This window comes from Sceloporus undulatus, chromosome 3 (genome assembly GCF_019175285.1).
Source record: "Sceloporus undulatus isolate JIND9_A2432 ecotype Alabama chromosome 3, SceUnd_v1.1, whole genome shotgun sequence".
Classification (NCBI taxonomy): Eukaryota; Metazoa; Chordata; class Lepidosauria; order Squamata; family Phrynosomatidae; genus Sceloporus; species Sceloporus undulatus.
The window spans coordinates 95,674,501-95,695,477 of record NC_056524.1 but is presented as its reverse complement, the minus strand read 5'-3'; the positions used below and the strand labels follow the sequence as shown (position 1 = coordinate 95,695,477).

The following is a 20,977-nucleotide window of genomic DNA, read 5'->3' as shown; positions in this document are numbered from 1 at the left end:
AGAATTACAGGTGTAATCCTGGAACAGGGCTGGAAATCATGCAGTCCTACAGATATTGTTGTACAGTTCCCATTCTCCCTGACTATTGGTTAAATTGGCTAAGGCTGTTGTATTTTGCAGTTCACCAATGTCTGAAGGACTGCACGACTCCCATTCCTGCACTAGAACTGAAGGTTTTTTCACCAGCTGTGGTCTGACATCTAATAGATACAAGCTTATGGGCCCAAACGGACAGGCCAAAATAAAGCTGCTTCAGGTTACTTTGGAGATATGCTGTTTAAATGACACACACATCTTAAGAGGCCAGAAGCTGCGCCAAAGCTGCACTCCACTCCTGAGGAATGGAGCATGGCTTTGGTGTGGCTTCTGGCCTCTTAGGATGCATGCGTCATTTAAACAGCACACTTCCAAAGTGACCCGAAGCAGCTTTATTTTGGCCTGTCTGTTTAGGCCCTATATTATACAAATTGTTGCTTGTGGCATCATCCACACCATGAGTTACAGTGCTTGGATGCCACTTCAATTGTTGTACCTCCCTCCTCTGTAATCTGTGTGATCCGTAGTTCTATGCTAGAGATTCTAGCATCTCACTAAACTGCAAAACCCAGGATTCCACAGGATGCAGCCAAGAGTGTAAAAATGGCATCAAACAGCTATAATTGTGCAGTCAGCAAGCAAAGTCATTTGAGCTAACTGTATGATTCTGTGCTGGACTTAAAAAGACATGGCAGATTTTTCTATCCTTGATGTATTTGAAGAGCTCGTTCTTACACAGCATCTCTGCTTTATTTTGTATATTGTCTCTTCTTCAGTAGCCCATTATCTTGTTTGCCTTTTTAAGTGCCATTATGAAGTGGCTTGATACCTTTAACAATTTCCCCTTAATAAACTCCAAATCTTTTTCCTGATCAGTGCACTGGAAAATGGCACCACTTAGCACCTGTCCTCTTGCTTCCTGACTAGCTGTTTCATGTTTCTGTACCCTGATATATCTGTGCATAGATAATCTTTTATTGGATCCAACAACAACACACATTTATTTTTGTGTGTATATATGCTTACATCTAAAAATAATTTAAGCCTCCATTGTTTTCAGTGGTCCACAAATGCACTTGTCTGGTTGCCAAAATCATCAAAGAAAAGGGAGAGGTTGTTCCCACAAACACTGCACATTTTAGAGACATTCAAAAAACAGCACGATGGCTACCAAATTCATTAACAAAATGGAAAGGAGCACTCCCTTCTAAGGCTTTCAGAAGGGTGAGAAGATTCTACTACACATGTTCTGGGCTTCAGAACCATACACAAAACAGTAGGGCTCTCAATGCAACAGTAAAGGGAAAATATGCTCCGTCCTCTAACTTGGAAGAAAGTACCTGATGGTTTCTGGTGCCATTACATTTTTAGTGGGCTTTTAAGAACTATTTTCTATTTAATGGAGAACACAAGACTAAACTCATGGGAAAGAAAAACGGGGACCCAGAAAATGAAGATAACTAAAAATATATTGCGATAACAAAAAACCAAAAAACTATGAATCTCACTTTAAAAAATGGGTGTGCCACAACAACATCAGATTGTCCTGATGCATAACTTGTACACAGGACAAAGCTACTGTGAAGAAAGAAATACAAAGAAACAAAATGGTTTCCAATTGGCAAAGGGGTTAGGCAAGGGGGCATCTTATCACCGTATCTGTTTAACTTGTATGCTGAAGATCTTCTACATAAAGGAAGACTAGAGTCAGAAGAAGGAAGTGTCAAAATCAGGGGAAGGAGCATCAACAGTTTAAGATATGCAGATGACACCATGTTACTAGCAGAAAATAGCAAAGACTTGAAACAATTACTGAAGAAAGCCAAGGAAAAAAATGCAAAGCAGGATTACAGATGAACATTAAGAAAACAAAAATAATGACCACAGATGACTTACATAACTTTAGGGGAGATGATGAAGACATTGAAATAATTCTAGATTTTCCATACAAGCTCCTGAGATGTAGAATCATAGAATCACAGAGTTGGAAGAGGCCAGAAGGGCCATCAAGTCCAACCCTCTGCCATGCAGGAATACACAATCAAAGCATCCCCACTAGGTGGCCATCCAGCCTCTGTTTAAAAACCTCCAAAGAAGGAAACCACCACATTCCGAGGGAGTGTGTTCCACTGTTGAACAGATTACTCCCTTACATAGATTTTCGTGCTCCTTCTTTGCAGCATCCGGGAACCGCGCCATTTGGTTCCTGGACGCTGCAACCGGCGGCGGCAGCAGACCGCCACTTTTTGGAGGTCTGTAACCCGCCAACGGCTCTCAGATTACATTTGCCAGATCTTTTAATGCCCTTGGATGTAATCCATCTGGTCCCAGATACTTAAATTCATTTGGATTAACCAGATGTTCCTGTAATACCCCTTTATTTATTCTGTGCTGTGTTTCCCCAATTCTGTGCTGTTTTTCCCCTCTAGTTCTGCCTTTTGTCTGTCCCCTATTAGCATTTCTCCATCTCCATGCCCTACCATTTCCTTTTTCTCCCTTTTGCTATGGACATACCCCCCGCCAAAAGCCCTTTTTTATTGTCCTTAACCTCTCTAGCAAGCCTGAGCTCATCCTGCACTTTTGCTTTTCTGACCTTTCCTCTACACATGCTAGCTATTTGTTTGAATTACTCTTTGGTGATTTCCCCACATTTCCATTTCTTATACATGTTCCATTTAAAACTTGGCTGAATTGAAAGTTGTTTAGTCATCCTTTCTGGTCTCTTGAGACACCTCCCATTTTTCCTTGTCATTGGAACAGTTTGAAATTGTGCCAACAGTATCTCCCTTTTGAGAAACTCCCATCCATCCTGAATTCCTTCTTGACCATGGGGTCACTCCCAGTATTTCCCTAAATTTACTAAAATCAGCTCTCCTAAAGTCTAGGATGTGTGTCTGACTATGCCTGGCTTCTCCTTTCCACTGTATAACAAATTCCAGGAGAGCATGATCACTCCCACCACTTGCACCCCATTTACCTGGTCATCCCTGTTGGTTAGGATCAGATCTAAAATAGCTGATCCTCTTGTTGCCTCTTTCACCTTTTGGAGAATGAAATTGTCTTCAAGACAAGTGAGGAATTTGCTATACATTAAAGTTTTGTCTGAGTTTGATTTCCAGCAAATATCAGGATAGTTGAAGTCACCCACAACTACTACATCTCTGCTTTCTGAGTGTGGTCATCTGTTCTATAAAGGCATCATCCAATCCCTCTGTCTGACTTGTGGTTTTTTTTTAGTATACTCCCACAATAACATCCCTGTTGTTTCCCTCCCCTTTATTTTTTATCCAGATGCTCCACCTGTCTTCCAGGATTGAAGTTCTGATATTTTCACAAGTGTCAACATCCCTGATATATAACGCTATTCCTCCTCCTTTCCTGTTTGACCCATTTCTCTTTAAAATGTAAAGATATATAATTGAATAGCAACGTTAGGATTGTCCATGCCATCATATTTCCCATTGCTATGTATGGATGTGAAAGCTGGACAGTGAAGAAATCTGACAGAAAGAAAATCAACTCATTTGAATTGTGGACCCCAGATGCCTTTTGACATCCAGAACATTATGAGCCATTCTATTAGTTGTAATATTATAGTAGTTCATGGAGGCAGATCATGAGGAAACACAGAGAATTAAAGAAGACACTAAAACACGAGAGTCTGTCTGATCTTCACAGCTAAGTAGAGTCAGCCCTGGCTAGTACTTGGATGGGAGACCACCAACAAATACGGGGTGTGATAGGCTATATAGAAGAAGGGACAGGGAAAACCACATTGGAGTATTCCTAACCTAAGAAAACCCTATGAAAATTAATGAGGTTGCCATGAATCGACAGGCAACTTGCAGACACATACAAACAATACACTCAGTTACATAAAGATACTTGTAATCATTGCTTATTATAGAGATAAACTAGGTAAGGCAGAATTTTTATCATGCCTAGTGTTCTGTAATTCTTTTATTTATATTCCCTCAGCATAACTCTGAGATATCCTAGGCTGAGAAATAATGTCTAATTAAGACTATCACTCAGCTGAAAGTGGATTGCAATTTGAGCAGCTCATGTTCAGACTCAAAGCTATTCATTGTGATCTATTTCTCAAATCTGTGGTAAACCCAAATCACAATATTGTTAAATATGTGGGCAGGGTGTGTAACATTTCCAGGCCAAAAATATACTTTGATTTCAAATAAAATGTTCTCTGTACTGATATCTTTATGGGACCAGAACAGATTGACATCATTGTGAATAAAGTAGTGCAGGGGCAAGTTGCAGGGCAGGACAATTTTGGCACAGGGAGGTGGAGAAGAGTAAAGCTAAACCTTTTACCCATCCATGCAGACAGAGACAACTGGGGTCCAACAAACAAGCATAGAACTACCTTGCATATGAAAAAGCGAAGTATATCATACTACAAGGATAATTGCTGGATCAAGCTATCAACGATGTCATTGGCTACCTTGGTACTGATGGGCTGCACCCAAATGTATAGACCCTAGCACAGTGATGGCGAACCTTTTAGAGACCAAGTGCCCAAGTTGCAACCCAAAACCCACTTATTTATCACAAAGTACCATGTCTTTCTGGCTTTCTAGTAGTGAACTCTGGTGAACTCTGTGCTGGGACTATGGTGCACACGCCCACAGAGAGGGCTCTGAGTGCCACCTCTGGCACATGTGCCATAGGTTCTCCACCACTGCCCTAGCAGCTTCAATCTCTGCAATGCTGTCTGTGATCAGCAGCCTGTATCCCTTTGCATTCAGCTGCACCAAAGTGCCTAATGGCAACCCAAGGAGGCAGAAAAAAGCCACACCCAAGTGAGAGACAACATCATTATCTTCAGACAGAGGATTTTCTTCAAACAACAGTAGCCAAGACTGCACGGATGCAGACAGTAACCAAGAATGCCATAATCATGCTGTGTGTCTAGCCATCCGTCTGTCCGTCCGTCCATCCATTCATCCACCTCCCACTATGAATTCTGTAGACTTATTATTTTTCTCTTAATTTTCCAGACTAATTAAGATTACAGTCCTAAAGACGCTTATGAGGGGAAAGCAACTCCCACTGAACTGCAGAATTTACTTCAGAGTTAACATGTACCAGGTTGCAGCTCCCAACTCAAAAGAATATAATGGATATAATTCATGTATTTGTATCTAAAGGGAGAATTAATATTAGCTTTCTTTGAAGCTTGAACGAGGGCAGTGACAAAAACAGCCTAATGTGCCCTGAAGTTGTTGAACTCTGAGCTGATACAGATTCTTCTTTGCAAGTAGCACTCACAGTACTGAATACTGCTTCCTGAATACAAATGTTAATAATCAGATCTTCACAGCCACCACAGGAGTTGCATACTATTCCATCTAGAATAAATCTGAAACATCTTTTCATACTAAGCTTTTGTTTCCCCAGAAAGGAAATCCTCCCCTTCCCTTTCTAGAAAGAAGAATAACCAACAAAAACAACAGAATTATGGGAATATGCATTCAGCTATCTTGGTAGCAGCATTATCCTTCCTATTTAGTTACATAAGCTAGGTTACTGCAGCACTCAGTAGAGTATATATCTTGATCACTTCAGACAAGGAGTGAGATACAGCAAAGCACAGATGCATGCCAAGCTGATTAATTTGAATGTGCCAAGATGGTTATAGAACTGTTTTAATATTTCTGTAGTTTTCAAAAACTGCCATCTCCTTTTTTGAACATCTTGATTTGAAATCATATTGAATGACCGTGATGTTAAGTTAGAGATAGCTAGCTAATGCGTAGCATAGTATAAAGTATAGTGGAATATAATTTCTCTGGCCAATAACCTGGAGGATAATTTTTTGGGGGAGGGGGTAGTTTCAGCATTACTATTTCTATATTATTTATGCTTTTATATGTCTGTCTTTAAACAGTGTAAGATGTTTTCACTGTACAAAGCAGCGAATTTAAAAGTATTTTCTAGGGTGCAAATGTCTGCCTTATGCTCACTCTAATTCACCATCTTTCCTATCCTGGAATATCTGCCAATAGGAAGATTCCCCTTTATGGCATATTATAACAGGAAAAATATCTATTTGTTGAAAACAATTTCAGCTTTTTCAGCATTCCCTTTAGCAGTTTAGAAAGTTCTGACTTGCTATGGCAATAAGACCCTAAAGGTTCATTCCTTAACACTTACAGTATTTCAGTAGCTATGAAGTTAAGCCAGTTAATGGCTTTCTGTATGCTCCCTGCGTTGTATTTTATCTTCACTGATACCATGTTTCCATTAACCTCCCACTTAGCTGAAATCCCCACTAGGCCTAATAGAATGGTATTAGAGTATGAAATAAATACAAGCCATTAAAGCAGAAACTGATTGTCAACTTAGTTTTAATCCTTGTTCAATACACATATCTCATAAGGGTGGCAGTGATAACTCGTTATCTTCCTAAGTGCATTAATTTAAAAGAGGGTTTTAAAGAAATCTGTTCTACAAGTTAGCTAATTGTGTCAATTTATTTTCCCTAAAGACTATAATTAATGAAATCATTACTTAATTGTCATTGTAGGTATAGTCAAACTAATTGTCAGCTATATTTGTAAAGTGTTTATTAATGAGAACTTACTGAACATAAGACCTATAATAGAAGCAGAGAATAAACAGCCTTTTCTGAATTATGTATCTGCTGTGTTTATTTCATATTCCTATAGATTTAAGATCCCCATTACACATTATAAAAACCAAACCTGAGATTTTTGTTCCCATCAAATGTCTTTCCAGCTTGGATTGGAGAGTGTTTGTTTTTTAAAAAAGTCTCTTGAATGGTTCAAGTCACTTAAAGATATTTTTGTTGCACAATTCCTCTTTCTCCCTCTTGTGTCCCTTAGGTCAATTATTGCAAACATTTTTTGAAAATATATATTTTGCTATTCTACCTTCTCAACTGACTCTTTGTTCCTTCCCTTTCTCACTTTGGTCTGAAACACACTGGAAATAATCCAGTTCGAGACCACTTTAACTGCCTCAGCTCAGTGCTAGGGAATCCTGGAAACTGTCATTTACTGTGGCACCAGAGCTCTCTGACAGAGAAGGTGAAATGTCTCACAAAATTACATTTCCCAGAATTCCCTAGCATTGAGCCAGAGCAGTTAAATTGGTCTCAAACTGCATTATTTCTGCAGACTGTTTTGGACCTTTGTATTAGAGCATCCAATACTCTTACCATGAGCCTTGAGTACTGAGAGAAAGGCGGAATATAAGAAAATAAAATAATATTAATAATACTATGTTGCTTTTTAATCCTATACACAATAATCCATTGAACTCAGTGAAGTTACTTCAATATGCATAGGTATATACTGCTAAGTGTTGAATTAAAATGATGTGAGAAGATAAAAAAGTATGTATTATATGATATGAGAGAATTTTATGCCCAGACAGTTTAGAGAATATATGCTTTGTTGCCTGTCTCAGCTCTGTTGTGTCCATTATTTCTGGTACACAATGACTGGAGAACCAATGCTGGCAGATCTTAGAGCAGGACTTGGAATCAAGCAGTTCTCCAGATTTTTCTGGACTGGAAGTTCCATCAACCCCAGTTAGCATTGCCAAAGGTGAGGAACACTAGGAGCTGCAGTCCAAAAAATTCTGGAGAACTGCATGATTTCCACTCGTATCTTACAGAAACATGAGTCTTGTGAGACAGATTGCTGAGAGATCAGATTGCCTGTTTCTTTAAAAAAAATCAGTCCCAACAGACTCTGGATGTTGGTGGTCCAGGTTTCAATGTCTTCTATTCAGCTTGTACGGAGGTCTTGTAGCATCTCTGAGACTAACTGAAAAAAATCGGCATCATGAGCTTTCATATACTTCAGTCTACTTCCTCAGATACATTTGGTGGAGTGGAAGTGAGGGACAGACATACATGTAACAGAAAGAAGATGTCTGTATGTGCCTGGGCAAGTTTCTTGAAGAAGTTCAGGGATTTCCACTCCATTCGGCTAAATTTGGTGCTTTCCATAGTAGTAGAAATTCAAAGCCTGTTTGGTCGAATCAGTATATAGAGAGATCTTACAGCACCTTTGAGACTAACTAAAGAAAGAAGTTGGCAGTATGAGCTTTCGTAGACTTCGGTGTTATGTCAGGAACTTCATGATGAAATAACTTAAAAAGACCCTGCAGAGAACTTGCGATTACATAATGATATTGTAATTCCAAGTCCTTGAGAAAAGATCAGGAAAACAGTTTAAACAATACCATTAATCACCATGTTCTCTATTCTGTCCTCATCAACTTTTTACATTGCCATGATAACCTCAACTTTTTACATTGCCACAAACATCACTCTGTCTCCTCGTGTGAGATCAAATCTGTTCCTATGCATTAGTAATGCTCGATACAAACTGAAGCTAATAATTCTGATATCCTCTTTATCAAACTGATTACACTTGTAACCTAGAGTCTATTGCAAACTTTTCTTCCACAAAATTTTATATGTCTACACAATCATTCCCTGTCTTTCGTGAATGCATTTGGTGAGTTTTGGAAGAAAGGCAGGATACAAATTGTTTCTGTTGTTATTATTTCTATACAAAGTAAGAAATATGCTTTATGTAAATTTTGAGTCTAATGGTAAAGTTACTTTCTTCCACATTCTGCATCAGGTTTTTTTAAAAACAATATTTGTTTTGATTATTATTTTGCTGTGCTTATTATTATGAAGATGTCAACTAATTTCATGAGTAGCAGTAGAGTTCATTCTCACTTAAAAGCAAACAATGTGTTTTTGTATTTGTAATTTTAAAAGATAGATCTTGCTTCCAAACAAGTAAGTGAGAAAGTGTGTCTGCGTGTGTGCATGTGCGCATGTGCGTGCACCTGCATGCACCCACATGGGATTCAGTGGAGGTCCTTCCTGTGAAATATAGCCTAACTGACCCAATTTAGCTTCTAAAATGAGACAAGATCTCATTCCTTTGGAGTATTTAGCTGAGAGCAATAAAATATGTATAAAAATTGATCCGAATTGATATGTTTCTCCTTCCACCTCAAATGATAGAATGAGTCAGCTCAACGTGGCCTGGATAAAAACTCTGAGGAAAATATGAATCTGGTCATTCATATGGAAGATTGTTTACATTTGGTTCTCCCTTCCAGGATCCAAGCTCTTGTATATAAAAATGTGCAAAACAGTATGCTCTAAAAGCGATCTTTCAGACCTAAAGAAAAAACCCACCATGAAAGAAATCCTCAGTGATTTAATCATGGAAGCATGCCAGCAGACCTGAACACTTCTTTAACATGCACAGTTAGATATTGTTATGTTCTCCTGTAAACATAAACTACCTAAGATATGCAGACAACACAATACCTTTTGCACCATGCTGGTACCTATTTTAGGGTTAGGGACCCCGTGGCAACCGCACAGTCCCTAACCCTAACACGGCATGGCAGAATAACAATGGCAGCACTCTGTGTACATAGGCACCGCCATTGTGGTGTAAGCGCCGTGTGGCGTCTGTGTGTTGCCATGCGTTGCTTACGTCGCGAGTGCATCATTGGCTCTGCGGTGCTAAAAGAACCGGGTTTTTCTGGGTTCTTTTTCCTCTGGAGGGAAGCCACACAGTTTAGCAGATGCAGCTTCCCTCTGGAGGGAATTAGGACATTGGCAGGCCACCATTTTTGGGTGGTCTGTCCCATGCCTATGATTGGAAGGGCAGCTATGAAAGAATTGGACAAGATTGGGAAGTGCAAAAATATAACTCTGAACACTAAAGTGAGGATTATCCAAGCCACTGTGTTCCCCATCATCATGTACAGATGTGATAGCTGTAGAGTGAAGAAAGTCAATAAAAAGAAAACCAACTCATGTGAGATGTGGTGCTGGAAAAGTGTGCTGAAGATACCATGGACAGCCAGAACAACAAACAAATGGGTTCTAGAACAGATCACGTTTGAACTCTCCCTGGAAGCCAGAATGACTAAATTGTTGTACTTTGGCCACATAAGAAGGCATGAATCATTAGAAAAGAGAGCATTGCTAGAAAAGGTGGAGGGCTGTAGAAAGAGAGGAAGACCACATGCCAGATGGGTAAATTCAATCAGAGAGGCCATGGATCTAAGCCTGCAGGACTTGAACAGGGCAGTTGAGGACAGAGGGTCTTGGAGATGTCTCATAATAATAAATGATTTATTTATAGCCCGCCCAATCACTAGGAATCCGGATGGGTTACAACAGTAAAAATGCATTAGAAATACAATAAAATGCTAATTGATCCCTTCCCAACCCCCTCCCCAGCATTAAAACTACAATTAAACAATCAAAGTTTAAAAACAATAAAACGCTATACAGCATTAGGTTAAAATTAAAAACAATTTGGTGGGCAGAGAGACATACATCACCAAATTGAGATCATATCTGTAAACATACACAAAGGGAGGAAGCTAGAATTTATTAGCTAGGTTGGGAAGGCCTGCCAGAAGAGATCCATTTTAAGAGCCTTTTTGAAGGCTGTAAGAGTGGAGATATGGCGGATCTCTTCCGGAAAGTCATTCAATAACTTCGGCGCAGCAGTAGAGGAGGCCCTTTGAGTGACAGAAGTTAGCCTAGCTCTTTTTGGCTGAAATAGGTTCTTACTTGAGGGCCTTAATGTGTGGGATGTACAGTACAGAAGAAGGCATTCCCTTAAGTATTCTGGACCCAAGCCATGTAGGACCTCATCCACAGGATCACCATGAGTCGAGGTCAATTTGAGGGCAGTTAACAATAACAACATGGCAGTGACCATCCATACTCTCAGTGATCACCAACCTACACATTAATTTATCTTGGGGCACTGTCAACATTATACTCTCACAGTAGAGTATAAATGAAGGAATTTCTTTTTAGTTAGTTATTTGTGAGCCTTCATGACTTGGACTTGTTGTTGGACCTGCAACTATTAGTGTTAGTCCAAAGTGGAAGAGTGAGTGGATGTGCAGCAGGTGATAATGCTGAGTAGCAGTATTCATCTATGACAAAGTCATATTAAAGTAGCTAATGTTTCTAGGTATACCAGCTTAAATCATTCTTACAGCAGGATTTCAAAGTATATAAGGACTCTTACTAAGGCTGTATACATAGCAAATTAGAAAAGAAAAGCTGTTTAAAGTAGACTTTAAAATTCACTTTTGCACTTGAAAGCCTAGTTCCTCCCTGCTTCTGGTACACTGAAAGCCAGTGTGGTGTAGTGGCTTGATTACGACTCTGGAGAATAGGATTTGAATCCCCACTCAGCCATGGAAACCCATTGGGCAAGTCATACTTTCTCAGGCTCAGAGGAAGGCAAAGCCAAGAAAATCCCTGTGATAGAATTGCCTTAGGGTTGCCATAAGTAGAAACAACTTGAGGGCACACAACAATAAATGCTGACCACATAAAAGCAAGTTGTCATCTCTTTTACCTCTGTGCATGTAACAGTTGCGTAACAAAGAGAAACTGAACAGGTCCTGCACTTTTCTGTCACAGTTGCCTCTAGATGGGAAAACCAACACCTGAACCATTTCTCTGCCAGAGGCAGCTGTTAAAGACAGGAAAGGAGCTAACATGCTATTAGCTCTAAGAAAGCCAGAATTATAGTTAATGTTTTTTGAAACAAAGGTGTAAACCAACATCAATATCCATTACTATTATTAATTACCCTTCCATTTTGCTTTTGCTCCAGAGAATTCAGGGCAGCATACAGAGGTTTTATCCTAGCTTTTCATCAATATATCCATATGAAAGAGATTAGAATTAGAAATAGGGATCCATAAGATCATCCAGTGAGCTTCATGGGTGAGTTCATGTTCTCCCTAGTTACACTTACTCTTGAAACTAGGCCTCTCTGTTCTTACATTGTCCTCTCAAAGTAAGAAATGCCAGTAAGTCACTTATGTTGCTTCTGCTACTTAACGGTTACCAGTTGGTCCTGAAAGTAACATATTGGTCAGAACCATAATTCAGTGCCATTAATGATTACTGGTCCGTGGCAGTGTGGTTGTGAATCCTTTTTGGGTGCCTGCGAAGCATGAAAGAAGCTATCCAAGGTGATGAACCTGTTTGGAGTATAGGGTTCAGTACCTTGGAAAACTACTTTAAAATTTGAACTACCCAGAACTGATTCACCATTCCACTGGGGAGAGCATGAATTTTGGTTGTGGAGAATCCCAGGCACCTCCAGTTAAAATGGTCAGCTAACATGCAAAGGCAAGCCTACTGCTGAATATTAAAAAAAAAAAATGACTGTGGAGGATGTACATAAATTCACAATAGTTCAATAAATAGTTAAAGATTTCTGATACCTTGGGTCAAACAGTGATCAGAACAGAGATCGCTGTCAAGAAATCAGAAGAATAATAGGAATGGGAAGGGTTGTTATGAAAGACCTAAAGAAAACCCTAAAGTATAAAGATATAAAAATGAACACTAAAGTCAGAATTGTCCAAGTGATTGTATTCACCATCAACATGTATGAATGTGAGAGCTGGACAGTGAAGAAAGCCAACAGAAAGAAAATAAACTAATTTCAGATGTAGTGCTGGGGATGAGGCTACAGTGGAGAGCGAAAAAGAAACAATTGGGTCCTAGAACAGATCAAGCCTGAACTCTCCTGGAAGCCAAGACAATGAAACTGAGGCTATCATACTTTGGCCACATGATAAGAGAAGAAAAACTCGACTTGATTCCCCTTCCCCACCACTATTCCCTTCTCCTTTTGTGTAATGTCTTTTTAGATTGTAATCCTGAAGGCATGGAACTGTCTGAATAACTATCTGTAAGCTGCTCTGAGTGCTTTTAGGGCTGAAGAGCGGGGTATAAATACCATAAATAAATAAATAAGACAATAATGCTGTGAAAGGTAACAGGCAAAAAGAAAGAGAGGAAGACTGCATGCCAGATGGCTAGACTCAAGCAGAGCAGTGGGGCTTGGGGGGCTTGGAGGTATCTTATCCACAGGTCCAAGGTCCACCTTGAGTGAGAGTTGACTGGAGGGCAGTTAACAACAAACAATAACAAGTGATGAGAAAGTTCTCTCCCAGAAATTCTAGAGAGCCACTGACCATTAGAATGGACAATACTGAGCCAAACCAACAAACAGTTTGATCCAGTATAAGGATGCTCCTCATATCCCTGTGGTAGAAATTCTATGAATAGTTCATAGATCAGCTGCTCCTGTTCACACTATTTTATAAAATGATGAATGCAAATGAGAAAATAGAATGCAAATGCCCTAAATAGAAAGCTTCTCTCATTTTCTTTAATGATTTAATCAGGAAACACAAAACACAAAAAGTGTCATGTAGGATTCAAACTGATCTACACAGGAATATTCAAGGAAGTTACTTCTTTCCTAAGCATTTACTGAAAGCTCCAAATAGAAGTCTAGTCAGAGGTAAGTATATAGTTAGGTTTACACTTAACTATGGCATAAATACAATTTTACATACTTTTTCTGCTACATAGTCAAGTTCTTTTGAGGTTGGACAGTAATATAAAAGAACTTAGTGTGATCTAAGATGATAATATTTTGGTACTATTTTGCAAGAAAATGGTCTAATTTTATGCATACTTGTGGTGTACATGTTCATGTGCCTTCAACTTGCCTGTCAACTTATGCTGACCTGACATAGGGTTTTTTAAGCAAAGCAGAGATGGTTTTGTCAGTTCCCTCCTCTAAAATGTAGCCTACAGAACCTGATATCTGTTGGTGGTCTCCCATTCAAATCCTAACCAGGGCTGACCTGGCTTAGCTGCCAAGATCAGACAGGATCTGCATGCTTATTCAGAAGTAATTTTCATAAGTTCAGTGGATTTACCGCCAAGTAAATATGCACATAATAGTTTGCCAAATTATAATACCATGATCTCAGCCATGATCCTATGTTATCTGGGAGCAAGCCTCACTAAATTCAATGACAGTTATTTCTGAGAAGACCTACCATATATATATATTATAATTTCATAGCTAAAGCACCTACTTTGATAGTAAGTCCCACTGATACATATACCTTTTTTTAAAAAAATTGAACTTAATTTCACATAAATGTTAAGGAACAAAGTCTGCAAATAAAAGATTTGTGCCTATATTGATATATTAAGAAGTAGGCATGCAAAATATAGAAGAAATACCATTTCACCATCTAGACATGTGCAAAGTAGTTCAATCATGTGTCATGTCTATGTATTTATCTCTGTCCCTTTAAGCCATTTCTGATTTCTGGCAACCCGAAGGCAAACCTATCACAGGGTTGTTGGGTTTTTTTGGTTTGTTTTTTTGTTTTTTTGGGCAAGGTTTGTTCAGAAGGGGTTTGCCTTCTGACAGTCATACTAAGCCTCAGAGGTTGCAAAGGCAACCCCCGGTGAACAAATCCTGCCAAGAAAACCCCAATAGGTTAGCCTTACAGTTGCCATAAGTCAGAAGGCACTTGAAGACACACAACAACAACTGCCCCCTGCTCATGCATTGCATATCCATTTGTTATGAAATAAATATATAACATCTGAGAAGTCTTATATGTGGGTTTGTTTTTTTTAGGGTTCTTGTTGTCATTTAGAAAGAGACATGTATCCAAGAAAATACCCAGGCTTCAGGAGTTTTTGTTGTTATGTGCCTTCAAGTCATTTCTGTCTTATGGTGACCCTGCAGCAATCCTATCATAGGGCTTTCTTGTCAGAACTTGTTCAGAAGAGGTTTGCCCTTGTGCTCCTCTGAGGCTGAGAGGGCATGGCATGCCCAAGGTCACCAAGTGGGTTTCCATGGCCCAGCAGGGATTCAAATCTTGGTCTCCCAGTGTCCAAGTCCAATACTCAAACCACTACACCACTGCTGGCTTTAATACCAGGAGCCTAGCATTATTTTAGTAAAGTGTCCTTTTGTCAAGGATGTGCTAGTTGTTTTAGACATCTGCTTGTGACCTTTTACTTGCTCACAGTCTTGAGCAGCTGGCATTTCGGCAGGGGAGGCAGAGGGAAGGATAAGCAAATGGATTCAGCCATGTAGTCACTGGGCATGTAAACACTGGTGACACCACTGCTATAACCCTATTAGGTGGGAGCATGCATTAACAGACTGATCAGACTGAAAGACCAGAAAAACCTTGATGTCCATTATAAGCTGCAGCAAAACACCACAGATATCAATTGAAAAGGAGACCTCTTGCCTCCCATCCTCAACGCACACACTTTCCCTCCAGGATATTTAACAAGGCTTCAGGGATAAGAAGTCACCTTCAGGCAATGTGATGCAACAGACCCTCTTAGATCTCAGCGTTGCCCTTTGACTTTATGGGTACTCATCCAGGGCACAAAAATAAAACCCATCTCCCTCTTGCCTCCCATCTCCTAAAGTATCCCTCTTAATTGGTGTATATGCTTCCAGAGACAGATTGTATCTCTGTCTCATGCAGGTCAGACACCAAGGAAGAGTAATGCAACTTGTGGCCTTCATTCCAGTCCTCTTCTGTCAATCACATAAACAGTAAAGCGTGAAGATGTATTGCCCCTCACTCCTCCATTTCAGAAAGATGTCTGGTTTTGATCATCTTCTTCCACTCCCTGTGTCTGGCATTCTCCCTCCCTCCTCTCTCCTCTTTACCAGAGGCAAGGGTAAAAGGAATGTGGATGTCTATCTCTGGTTATGAAACAGTATGTAGAGAGATCCTGCAGCACCTTTGAGACTGAAAGCCGTGTTAGTCTGTAGAATCAGTATGTAGAGAGGTCTTGCAGCACCTTTGAGGCTAACTGAAAGAAAGAAGTTGGCAGCATGAGCTGCCAACTTCTTTCTTTCAGTTAGCCTCAAAGGTGCTGCAAGATCTCTCTACATATCGATTCTACAGACTAACACGGCTATATCTTTGAATTCTATGGTTATGAAAGACAGACATTGAAGAAAGCCGATAGGAAGAGAATCAACTCCTTTGAAATATGGTGCTGGAGAAGACTTCTACGGATACCATGGACTAGTAAAAAAACCACTCAAATAAATGGGTCCTAGAACAAACCAAGCCTGAACTCTTCTTGGAAGCCCAGATGACTAAACTGAGACTCTTGTATTTTGGGCATATGAGAAGACAAGGCACTCTTTAAAAAAGCAATATCCTTGGTAAGGTAGAAGACAGCAGAAAAAGAGGAAGACTGCGTTACAGATTAATAGTCAAGAAAGCCATAGTTTAGAGTTTGCCAGACTTAAGCAGGGCTGCTGATGGCAGGGGGACTTGGAGGTCTCTCAGAAGTCAAAGCTGACTTGCCAGGATTTCACAACCACAAAAGGCAAGGGAGGCCACGATGATAAACTGTCCTCATAACCTGTGCTCTTTCAATCTTACATGGGCAACGCAAGAGCGATGGATGTACAGTATTTCCCATAGCATCCCCAATGTTTACAATGCAGCAGCTCACACATTCTCTCTCTGACGCTGAGGGCAACCCCCCTTCTCCCTCCTGAATTCAGTGACAAACACCCATCCATTTATTTTAATGGAAGAGGATCCCAAACACTGTCAATATCGCCGGAGGAGAGATTCTTGCAATCCCTAATCTACAGTATTCTCTGTTATCCAGAAAGGATGCCTGCAGTCTGGTTTGTCCTTCCCACAGCCTTGCTTTGGCCAAGAATCACTCCCTGGGCATCTTAACAGGAGAAGGGGAAAGGGGGGGAGGGGGGGGGGGATGTTGGGGGAGCCCTCGAGGGAGGCAGGGAAGAAGCCTTCCTTCCTCTTCCACCTTCTGAATGTGGGGAGAGCCTTGTTCTTCTCGTCACCGGGGCTCTCCCCTCTCTGGTCGGTTAAGCATCGCAGTCCCTCCCTGGATCCCAATAATGGGGAGCCTGCGAAGACAACCTCGCAGTCCTTGACACCTTTCCAACCTCACCTTCCCAAACACTTTCTCTCTGGAATAGACCTCCACTTCTAAGGATGCATCTGCACTGCTGAATTGATGCGGTTTAGTACCACTTGAGTTGTCCCGGCTCAGTGCTAGGGAATTCGGGGAACTGTCGTTTGTTGTGGCACCTCTGGTGCCAATTCCCCGAATTCCCAAGCACTGAGCCAGGGCAGCTCAAGTGGTACCAAACCGCATCAATTCATCAGTGCAGATGCACCTCACCTTTCTTTTTAAACTCTTCCCTCCTGAAGTTTACGAAGTCGGCCCCAGGACGGCGAGTCAGTGGACCGAAGAGGCTGCTTTCCCCTTGGTTTTAAACTGAAAGGGGAACAGCCACAAGGAGAGGAGGAGGCCAGTGCCCACTCTCGGCAAAAGGCGAAGGAACGAGACTGCCCAGCGGGATTGTAAACGGGGGGGGGGGGGGGTTCTCCCCTTCTTCCTTCTTCCAGGAAGGGTTGAAGGAGAAGGAGAAGGAGCTGGGTCTCCCAGCATCTTTACCCAACCCTCCCTCCCTCCCCCGGGTTCTATGTTTCCCCAGAGGAAAGGCAGGAGAAGCAGCTCACCGGGTGGGTCCCTGATCCCTGAAGGTCACTTTCTAGTCCGCTTCGCTCCGACGGCAAGAGGTTCCCTTCCAGAGATGAGAGAACATGCTCCAACAATCCGGCCCAGCCTCTGCTTCTCTCTCTCTCTCTCTTTTCTTTTCCTTTCCTTCCTTCCTTCCAGTTGGGAGAAGGCGAGGCGAAGTGGTCCAAGCCTTCCCTTGGCTTGGCTTCGCCTAGCGGCCCCGCCGCCCACTCCTTCCCGGCTCAGATGCCATGGTCGCAGTCGACGTCGCGGCAGATGTACCAGAGGATGACATAGAGGATGAGGAGGATGGCGAAGATGAAGAGGGCCACCAGGATCGCCTTGGTCACCGGGGAGATGAGGGACTGCATGACCCCCGGAGCCGGAGAGGGAGCCCAGGGCAGCAAACGGCCAACAAAAACCTCCCAGACGCTAGAAGCTGGGCTGCCTCCGCATTGGTTCGTGCCCGGCTGAGGAAGAGGAGCAAGAGGAGGAAGAGGAGCAGGAGGAGAAGAAGGGCTCTCCCCCAAAGAAGAAGAGCCCGGCCTCTCAGGAGGCCCCCCGGCGCCGTCCCCCTGAAGCTGCCGCCGCTGCCCGAAGGCGTCCGAAGCGGGTCCCTCGGCGGGGAAAGCCCCTGGCCATGGGCTCCTCCTCAAGGGGAAGGCTGCGGGGCTGCTCCGGAGGCCGGGCGCCGAGGCAGAGGAGCGCCTCCGAAGTTGGAGGAAGAAGAGGAAGAAGGAGGAGGCGCCGCTGCTGCCCTCCGCCTCCTCCTCCTCGGGTCGGAGCCCCAGAAGGTGAGAGCTTCCTCCTCAGCCCCTCTGCTCCCGGGAAGCCCCAGGAGGAGAGCCATGAAAGGGAGGGAGGAGGGAAGGGAAGAAGGGCAGAGAGAACAAACAGGGCTCTCTTGGTCTTCTTCGGCGCCAGGGGATGCAGCCCCTTCCTCTTTCCTGCCCCCCTCAGTCGGGGAGCCCGAGGGACAGCAGCCCCCTGCAGGCGCCTTCTGCGGCGGAGGAGGAGGCGAGGAGCGGGGCGCTGCGGGGAAGACGGGGCCGCTGCTGCCCTGATTAGTATTCCACCCAGCAGCCCGGCTCTCTCCCGCTCTCGCCTCGCTGGGTCTCTCCCACCGCCGCCGCCGCCTCCCCTGCTTCCCGCCCCTCGTCTAGTCCTCCTTCAGCCCCGAAACAGCGCCAGCCAGGCAGCGCAGCCGCCGAAACCTCGCCTGGCCTTTGGAGGCGAGTCGGCTCCGAGGAGGAGGGAAAGGGCCAAGGGGCAGCAGCAGCAGCAGCAGCAGCAGCCTCCTCCCAGGGGCCTGGCCGTCTGGCTCGGCCTCCGGGTGGCGGGTATTTTTCTTTCATGGCCCCTTCATAGCAGGTGCTATTATTATTATTATTATTATTATTATTATTATTATTATTATTATTATTATTATATTCTTATATCCCGCCTTTCTGCCAATATAGCGACTCAAGGCGGCGAAGGGCCATCAGCCGAGGTCGCTGTGGCTACGAGGGAAAGGCTGCCCAGGTTCCTTCTTGATGGATATGTGCCCGTGAGGGTGAGCGAGCCACGTACACTCTCTCTGTGTGTGTGTGTGAATGGTCTGAGTAGGTCTCTGGAGACCAGGGCTCGACCCCCAGCTCAGCCATGGAAACCCTTTGGGTGACCTTGGGCAAGAAGTCACACTCTCTCAGCCTCAGGGGAAGGCAAAGGCAAACCCCTCTCTGAAGAAACTTGCCACGAAAACCCCATGATACTTGTCAGAAGTCAAAAACGACTTGAAGTCACACAACAACAACAAATAGTGTGTGTGTGTGTGTGTGATACACACACACATATGGAAGTGTTGTAGATAAAGGTCACAATTTCTCAGGACCGACCCAGATAGTTTTCCACCTGAGGCAATGGTCAAAGTGGTACCTTTCCTCTGAACCCCCCTTCCCCCTTTCTACTACCTTACAAAAAGCCCAACTCAATTGAGGCAGTGAAATCTTGTTGCCACACTTGCGAATGATGGCAGCCTGAGTCCCTGCTGGGCAATGGCCTGCTGCTTGGGTCGGGGTGGCTTCTGCTTGTGGGATGCAGCCAGGTCAAGGTTGCTACTATGTCCTTTGAGGGAACCACCTCAGTCGGCCTAATAGGAGGGCTGTTCCCGACACAGTTATTAATCCAAATTCAGACAATAACTGCTACATGTATGGACATAGCAGCTCCATGAGATCACTTGTCTTTGCAAAAGAGCTATAAGCTGATCCCATTAAATACTCCAAGGGCAGGAAATATGGTTTCAACTGATATCAAATGCAGTACTTGCAAGTAAGAGTGCAACAGTTTGAGCACTGGACTACAGATCTGGATATCAAGATTTGAATCCTCACTTGACCATACAAATCCACTCTGACCTTGGGAAGTCGCACTGGCAGCCTCAGAGGAAGGCAAGGGCAAACCCCCTCTGGACAAATCCTGCCGCAAGGTCATCCACTTTATATATTGGGGCTAATACATTATTTATCTCTGCAGGGCAGCTCCTGTTATTCGGTATGCCAGTAAAAAATTGACCAATTCTTACAGTTACATATGTCTTATGGTACCACAAAATCGCACAAGTCAGCTTTTGCATTGCATTTTACAGTGACATGTTTGAGCTTGGATGTGCAACAATGGTCAGTTCAAGGAACAATTATTAGCCATTACTCTTGACTGATTAGTGTATTTGAATGAGAAATGTACACAATATTTTCTGCTGTGCAGCTACTTCACATATTAATTTGAAGATGGAAAGAAAGCTCCCTCTCTCCATCTAGATACCCACTTGTTTTAAGGAAATCATCCTGTCTCTCACCTCCATAAATGTACATCCCAAAAATAAATCGTTTATCTGTGCTTGAAAAGGAAAGGCTTTTTGGTTACTTCACTCCAAAGAATGGCTAAAATAATTCTCTTCCAGACAATATCCACAGCAATAGTAATAATTGCTTAGAACAGACAATTACTTAGAAGAGATGTATTTGACAGAAACTTTCCAGATCCAATAAACAAGAAAATCCAGCATTAAGAAAAGTAGCAATTTCTGGCTTTTAGACTGAAGAGCAACCAACCAAGCTGGGAATCACAGTCTAACTTTTCATTATGTACCCGTACAAAAATGATAAAAGATAAAATATCAAAATAGTACATGAATATATGATAAAAGGAAACAAATATATGATAGGAGGATACAAAAGATATGAACTTATGATCAAAAGGATCAGTGTGAGCGGCTGCTACAAAACTGACAGGTTAATATGCTCTGCTTCAAGCTCTACAGGTGAATAGCATACAAACGGCAGACAAGGATGTACAGTCTGTGGCATAGAATGCATTCATAAAATCCACATTGCTCCAGAATAATGCTGCCATCTACATATATAGAAGGGAAAGAACCGGAATATTTGGGCCATTATGAGTACCATACAACTGGAGAATATGGATGTTATCTAAATTGTATGTTAAGAGACAGTA

General features: G+C 42.4%; 1 protein-coding gene across 1 annotated transcript in view; it reads right to left on the bottom strand.

The window, feature by feature from the left end:
* The window catches only part of ZBED1 (zinc finger BED-type containing 1), a 181,919-nt gene extending 164,363 nt beyond the window's left edge, over positions 1–17,556 (bottom strand). Inside the window, exon 1 of the mRNA XM_042459475.1 lies at positions 17,479–17,556. The gene's annotated coding sequence lies outside the window, so the exon portion shown is untranslated. The remainder of the gene's footprint in view (positions 1–17,478) is intronic.
* Between the last annotated feature and the right edge of the window lie 3,421 nt (positions 17,557–20,977).